Below are 8,647 nucleotides of genomic sequence, written 5' to 3'. Positions count from 1 at the left end.
GACTATTAAAGACAACATTTCATGTCCCTGAACCTCTAGACTTTATTGATATCAGATAACCAAGCTTGAGCCATATGGTAACATGATAAACAGTGTTAGATTCATCTATTTGATCCTAGTCGTCACACACATAAGGGGGGACAAGAAAAAAAAGGCCAGACACATCCTATCACGCTCTCGCAGAATCATGATTATGGGAATGGACGACTACACAATCATAATTGAGATTCTACTACTAACGTTTTCTCCATTAGTCACAGGAATAACCTAGGGCTCTGATACCAACTTTGACACGACACAATTTAGGGTCATGACCGGCTCTAAGGGGTAGGATCCCAAAGCAAGCCTTAACGGGAATTTACAGAAAATAAGACAGAGTTTCCTCTGTTTTTAAGAAAATCCAAAATTTTTCCTCTCTCAAAATCAACAATAGAGATAGCCAATATCAACCCAACAAAACGCAATCATCTTCAATCACCATTTTTAACATAATAATACTTAAACCATCTATAAAGTACGGGAAGAACATCTAATACTAGTCATAAGTCTTTAATGATATGAGAATACTCATGACACTAATAAAAATGAATAACGGAGCGACTCTAAGAGTTTTTAAAAGAAAAGTACAATAGAAAACAAATAACTTCTTACGCACGTGAAGCAATGCGGGGCTCATCGGAATTTGTCAGTTCGTGCGCTTTAGTTACCAACATCACATGCGGTTTCTGTAAAAGAAATAGCGAGGAGCGAGACGCTAGCTCAATGAGTAATAATACTTAGCAACAACCGTTTTTAGTGGGTACAAGTGAGAAAACATGCTTGTATAGTAATCAGAAAATATCACGAAATAAATGCCCTTTTTCCGAATCGGTAACAATAATCAGTCTTGTCTGTTTTCATGTAAGTAGGAATCGATTAACAATTTAATAATGAACTCTATAAATATTGTCATATCAAATATTATGTTTGGGAGATTTCCAAGAAATGATCATGTAATCTGTATCAGTGTGTGGACCCCTTCGTAAACGGAGTCAAATATAATTGTAGGTCCCTACTCGAGGGAAAACTATAACTACATGCTAGTTCTTCCTTCCCACTAGCGAGGGCTATAACTATAATCTGTCTATACAAGGTGCACCAGGTCTAACGAGCTCACCGTTAGCGACGGAATCCTTTAGAGTCTCCTCCTATTTATACATTTCCTTGTAACCCATAAATATTCATAAGAAGCTTTTCAAAATAGTACATGGCATTTCAATTCTTATCAAATCATGTAATTTAATTTCGATAACATTAAATCTTATCTCAAGTAATCGTAAAACATGTTTAGTAACCATGAGAATATTCAAATTAACTGTAATCATCTCAAATAAATATAGCGGTATTATATTAAGGAAAAGACTTGTCCCGCATGCAAATTCAAAACAGTCGGTAACATGTTCATATTAAAATCATATGTAAATCATGCAAGTTATGAAAACACAAATTGTGGTAAGGTTACTACTTACAGTACTCTTGTCGAAATACCAAGCAAGTCACCTCGAGCAGTCCATACGGCTTCTTCGATGAATCTATAGTATCACAAAGACGAGTTTAAATAACTTCGTGAAGTACCAACATAATCGGGTTCTACTCTATCAAATTTCTCTTGGTTCCATTCGCAATAACCTTAGTTAGGCCGCCCATGACCTTATCAAACACTTTTCTGTAATTCTTTTCCCAGTTCATGGAATGTTCGTCAATTAATTAATTTTATCATAATAAATTAATTTATATCTAATAATACCCATTAAAATTAAACACTAACGTTAATCCTAGTATCACATTTAACTCAAGTCAATGATCATATATATAATATTACTATTTAAGTAAAACTAAGAATACACTGTTACCTCTTTCTTTTATTCGTTGCGTGAATTTTTTATGTGTACATCTACACTGAATCGAGGTTGAATTCCTCTTCCTGTTCCCTTGTAAAACTTGTTGCCAGAAGGACCCTATTCCCTTTTAATTTCCTTGCAATGCTTTCTGAATATGATGGCAAATATTTCTTTTACAGAGGTTTTTTTTTTGTTTTGGCTTCTTCTTAGTTTTCCTTCTTTCAGATTCCTCATATTTGGAAATAATGTTCTCCACTATCCTAGTCCATGCCTCTCTTTTTTTTCTAGCTGATGGGAAACGGCCCATTCATTGCTCTTTATTATTTTTTCAAAATTAGTTTTACTAAATGACCATTATGTCCTCAGTTAAATTATGGGGTTATTACACTATATGTCAATAAAAGTACATATAAAAAGCTAAGCATTAGAGGCTCCTTGCACTTCAACATCGAAGATCACAGCCCCTGGTGAAGCCTCAACAAGTTCAAAGAGAAGAACACCCCTCTTTCAGATTATTATTGACAACAAATTGTTTCCACCCCTTAACGAGTCTTCTTCGAATACCACTTGTTAGAGTCAGAGTCCACTCCTTCCTATTTTATTGAAGAATTATTTTAACCAAAATAGGAAGATGATACTCATAGATGCTTTTTGGAAGAAATTGCACAAACATAATGGAAAGCTAGGGTAAGATACCATATCATGAAAACTAAAAAAAAATAATTGTGAAAAGCTAGGGTAAGATACCAGATCATCACGTTTAATGGACGTGCCCCTGAACTATGGATAGAAATCCTCTTCAATCCATCTGCATGCCATGTTTAGGGTATTTTTTTGTTTGGAGAATTGCTAATGTGGTTTAGGTTATGTTTAGGAGATATATAAAGAGTCCAAAATTTTGTTTTCCTCCAATTGTATTTGTTTATTTTCCCTTTGTTTCCCTCAAATAATTTTATTTGACATTTTAGTCCAAGCATTTAATCATTTTTTCTCTCTAAATAAAATAAGCTAGAATACATTTTAGTCCTAAAATTTAATCATGATTTCCCTTTTATCATAGGTAGAATATAAAATATACTATACTGAGATTCTACAAAAATTACAAAATATTGGCCAAGAATTTTATTTTACATTTTAGTTCAAATATTTTAGTCATATTGATTCTAAACATATTGCAAAATATATTCTAAGAAAAGCTAGAATGTAAAATCGTTGCAAAATAGTGACCATTATATACAAAAAATATTGATTGTTTTATTGATTCTAAAAATATTGTAAAATGCATTCTAAAAAATATTTATGTTACATCAAGCAATTGAATATAAATAATCACAAATGATGGTCATATATATTGGATACTACATATATATGAACTTACGCTAGTGGCATATGGTCATGAAACTACTACCTTAGTACATGGACTTAAATGGTTGCTATTATATAACGGTCAATATTACAACCAAACCAATGAATAACAATGAAATGAAGCATTTCTAACAATTAGTATCATATGACTACAAAACTATGAATCAAGGCTATCAATTGCCTCTTAGTATAGCTTTTATGGTTTGAATTAAGTAAATTTGACAATTTAGGTCAATAAATTGAATTATATATTGATTATTATACAAATAGTCAATACCCTTAAATCACGACGATGTTATTAACATAGGGCATTGTCACGATCCCAAATTCTCTCAGTAGGATGTCGTGATGGCACCTAGTCTCTAAGATTAGGTAAGCCTATCAATGCAGAATAACTGAATATAAACTGAAATTAAATCCTTAATAGTCGAATAAATAATAAATGCAAATTTAACAATTACAACTCCCAAAACCTGGTAGGAATAAGTCACAAGCTTCTAAGAATTTATTCTCAATGTCTCTATACATCAGAGTCTAAAGAAAATAAGGAACACAATATAATAAGATAGAAGGAGGCTCCGGAGTCTGCGGACGCTTACAGATATACCTCGAAATCTTCTCGTACGGATAATTCACTGATGCCTGGTCTGATAAGATGTAACTGGATCTGCACAAAAAGATGTGCAGAAGCATAGTATGAGTACACCACAGCGGTACACAGTAAGTGTCTAGCCAAACCTCAGTAGAGTAGTGACGAGGTCAGGTCAAGCCCTACTGAAATAATAAAAGACAGGGAGAAAAGTTTAACAATATAATAATAATAATGATAATGGGGATAAATCAAGTAAGTAGTATGTCACAATTTAACTATATGGGATAAGAGCAATTAACACCTCGCGGAAGGAAAATAGAAATTTACAACTTTAAAGAAAACTACAAAAATAACCAAAGGCAATGCAGCCATAAAGAAATATGAACAAGGGCACTCCCGAGGTACCATCTCGTAGTCCCAAATCATAAATAAATTCATAATATCTCATATCCTTAAATCACCGATAGAGCCTTCACATTAAATATTAAAGAAAATATTTTTCCCGAAATAGCATCCTGCGTTTTAGCCACCCTTATCACACCGCATGACTTCTAGTAGTTACCCTACTAGCCACGCGTATCAAGCCACCCTTATCTCACCGCATGCGTTTCAACACTCAGACCTTATACCACCACATGCGTATCAATATAATATATCACAATTTGCACCTCAAGTGCCCAAATATTTCAACTTTTTAAAATAAATCAACAACAAGAATATTTTCCACAATAAGGAGCTCACGGCTCAATCACAATGAGTAAACATTCTCGCAAAATATTCACCAGAATAATATCCATCAATTATACAATACGGAGCTCACAACTCAATCACAATAAATAAAAAAATCTTCACAAAATATTCAGCAAAAATAATATTTCACAAATTTAATATCTTAACTTAAGATCAAATTTTTAAATGTAAAATACTTCATTTTTAATTATATTTAAATTAAGAAATCCAATCTTCAAATAATGCACGGAACAAAAGAAACAGATTTTCAACTAAACAGGTAAAACACTTAACAGGAATAGGTCATGCAAATTTAAAATACGAAAATATTTTAATGATGATGAATATAACAGAATAAAATAATTTAATTAATATGCAACAGTGCTCTACACAACTTAAAGACATAATCTTCCACATTTACCCAGTGTACACACTCGTCACCTCGTGTACACGACTTTCAACACCTCAACATTTTCATATCAATACCAATTCTAAGGGGAATTTCTCTCACGCAAGGTTAGACAAGTCACTTACCTCAAACCACGCTCAATCAATCAAGTAGTATTCCTTTTCCTCAATTTTTCGACTCCGGTCGGTTCAAATCAAGTCATAATTAATTCGATTCAATCAATAAAAATTATAAGAATAAATTTCATATGAAAATATAAATTTTCTAACAAAATCCGATAACTCATTCAATTACGAGTCCAACCATACTAGTTTCACTCAAATCCGACTCTGAATCGACATCGAAATCTCAAAATTTTATTTTATGAGATTTCTACAATTTTTCCAAAATTTTCATCTCAAAACACTAATTAAATGATGAAAATAATGATATATTCGTGTATATTGACCAAATCCGAGTTAGAATCACTTACCCCCAATGTTTTTCCTTGAAAATCTCTCAAAAATCGCCTCTCCCAAAGCTCCAATTCGTCAAAAATGGAAAATGGGACGAAGCCCCAGTTTTATAACTTAAAGTTTCTGTCCAGGCGCTGCCCTCAATTTCCTGGCCTCGATTTTCTAACCTCGATTTCCAACAGAAAAATTCCAGCAGTTGTTTAAGTCCAAATTTTGATCCGTTAACCATCCGAAACTCACCCGAGGCTCTCGAGACCTCAACCAAATACACCAACAAGTCCTAAAATATCATACGAACATAGTTGAAACCTCAAATCACATAAAATAACGCTAAAACCACGAATCATACCCCAATTCGAGCTTAAGGAACTTAAGAATTTCCAACTTCTATATTTGATGCCGAAACCTATCAAATCAAGTCCGATTGACCTTAAATTTTGCACACAAGTCATAAATGACATAACTAAGCTATGAAAATTTTCAGAACTGGATTTTAACCCTGATATCAAAAAGTCAACTCCCTGGTCAAACTTCCCAAAAATTCAACTTTCGCCATTTCAAGTCAAATTCTACTGCGGACATCTAAATAATTTTTCGGACACGCTCCTAAGTTCAAAATCACCATACAGAGCTATTGGAATTATCAAAACTCTATTCTGGGGTCGTTTACACATAAGTCGATATTCGGTCACTATTTCAACTTAAACCTTGGAACTAAGTGTTTCAATTTATTCCTAAAACCTCATCGGACCCAAACTAATCATCCCGGCAAGTCACATAATAATTGTAAAGTATAAATTGAGTAGTAAATGGGGGAATGAGACTATAACTCTCAAAATGACTGGTCAGGTCGTTACAGGCATATGACTACAATCTTATTGCATGACATTCTTCGGTTACTATTAACTAGTGGTCGATACATATGGCCTTGATGAATGGAATTATATATTGGCCATTATATAAACGGTCAGTACCCTTAAATCATGACGGTGTAATTAACATAGGGCATATAACAATAACCTTATTGCATGACATTCTTCGGTTGCTATTAACTAGTGGTCGATACACATGACCTTAATGAATGGAATATGTCTATTATATAAACGATCAATACCCTTAAATTATAACGATTTAATTAATATAGGGCACATGACTACAACCTTATTGCATAACATTCTTCGGTTGCTATTAACTAGGGGTCGATACATATGACCTTAATGAATGGAATTATATATTGGTTATTATATAAACGGTCAATACCCTTACATCATAACGATGTAATTAACAAATGGCATATGACTACAACCTTATTGCACGACATTTTTCAGTCGCTATTAACTAGGTTTACTACATATGAACTTACGCTAGTGGCATAAGGTCATCAAACTACTACCATAATGAATTGAATTATATGTTTTTTTATATGTAACAACAGTCAATACTAAAGATGTAACATGGGGCATATGACTACATAACTATGAATCAAGTTCAACAATTGAATTAAGTATAGTTGTTATGGTTTGAATTAAGTAATTTAACAATTAAGGTCAAAATTAACATTACAAGGGGACTAAACATGCAAAATACAAAACTTAATTCATTAATATTTCATAATTAATAACATAAAAGCTATCAAAATTGCTAATTAGGTTCTAAATCTAACAATTGAGGTCAAAATTAATATTACAATGGGACTAAATATGCAAAATACACAACTTAATTCATTAATATTTCATAATTAATAGAATAAAAGCTGTCAAAATTGCTAATTAGGATTCAAATTTAGCATTCAAAAACGATGGAAGTAACATTCAAAAATGATGGAATTAGCATTCAATCGATGCGACTCAAAGCTTTGAAAATTGAACGATAAAAAACTTTAAGAGGAAAAAATAGCATTCAAATTTTTAGTGGAGTGTATTTGAAATATTATTTTTAGGGTTGGCCGTGTATATGTATAGTCTCACACACAAACCCTAAAGACCTAAAACACACTCACTTACACAAACCCTAGAAACTTAACTATGAATGCCTCCCCCTTTGCCAAACGATCCATGTCTTACTCTTCTACTGATGATAATGAAGAAGAGAATAATCCAACATTTGAAGTGCTTATAACTGATTCACATCAACCATGATGATTTGGTAAATTATTATATCCTTAAAACTTATTTCTTTGAATTTTACACTAATTTCTTCTCGACTTAAATCCTAACAGGTACTTTTTTGGGAGAGGAAAACAATCCAATGATTTGGTCTATTTCTTTTACTACTATAAATGGGTAACCTCCTAGAAAGAAGTATTTCAAGTGTGGACGAACAACATCTCTTCTCCACCTTCTCAATATATACCTCTCGTTAACGTTTTCAATCCTCTTATGAGACAACACCTTGAGTATATGGCAGCATAGAATCCCTTTTGTTTCAAATAACTTGCAACTACAATTTAGATATTCGCCAATAGATATATATATTCAACAGTAAAAATAAATAAATCTTTAGTGTTAAAACTCCTAAGTGAATAATCAGTTATAATGTATTTTTCCACTCCAGGATTTTCTTGATGATCTTATGAGGGTGATGATTACACAATGGTACACTTTTCTTAACTATAGTGGGAAAAATTCAATTAGTTAACGAGTATAGCATACTTGAAGTTTTTCCTCCCATGTCAATTCAGACAAACATTTTGGTTCAAAGCACATTGACATATATTCAGTTTCCAATTCTTTCTCGAACTTAGCTCTTATGGCTAACTCATATTACTTAACAAACAACTTTAATGTGCTTTGACGGGTGATAAATCCATCAAAGAAAGCATGCATTCCTTTACTTATTTGTGTGAATAACATCCAAGCCCAAAAGTGGTCATTTAGGTATACAGGAACCTATTTTGTTTTCTCCAAAAAAAGCTTATAAAATCAATCCCTTCTATATAAGTTATATTTTACAATATAATTAGTCCATCTTCTTTAAAACTCAGCAACACTAATGCTATCAAGGACTAAAGCCTTAAATTCTGCCTTTGCAATCTTACTATCAAGAACCTCCCTTAACTTCAGAGGCAACTTTGTGAATATGTACCTTATACAATATCTATGTATCGTATTTGGCATCAATGCATTAATGGAAGCCTTAATACTATGACATTGGCTAGTCATGATAGTTAATGGATGAAAATTGCTCAGAGCCCCAATCCATGTAGAGAGCACTATTT

The 8,647-nt window shown here is 32.6% G+C and overlaps 1 long non-coding RNA gene across 1 annotated transcript; it reads right to left on the bottom strand.

Annotated features, from left to right (window-relative positions):
• Positions 1-547: 547 nt before the first annotated feature.
• Positions 548-2,717, bottom strand: LOC117276528 (uncharacterized). Its single transcript, XR_004506789.2, has 3 exons — positions 2,628-2,717; positions 1,509-1,571; positions 548-725 (listed from the first exon to the last, which is right to left on the bottom strand). It is a non-coding gene; the product is annotated as an uncharacterized lncRNA (long non-coding RNA).
• Positions 2,718-8,647: the final 5,930 nt, after the last annotated feature.

This window comes from Nicotiana tomentosiformis, chromosome 2, assembly GCF_000390325.3.
Source record: "Nicotiana tomentosiformis chromosome 2, ASM39032v3, whole genome shotgun sequence".
Lineage (NCBI taxonomy): Eukaryota > Viridiplantae > Streptophyta > Magnoliopsida > Solanales > Solanaceae > Nicotiana > Nicotiana tomentosiformis.
The sequence above is the reverse complement of the archived record's forward strand: the minus strand, read 5'-3'. Positions and strand labels throughout refer to the sequence as shown.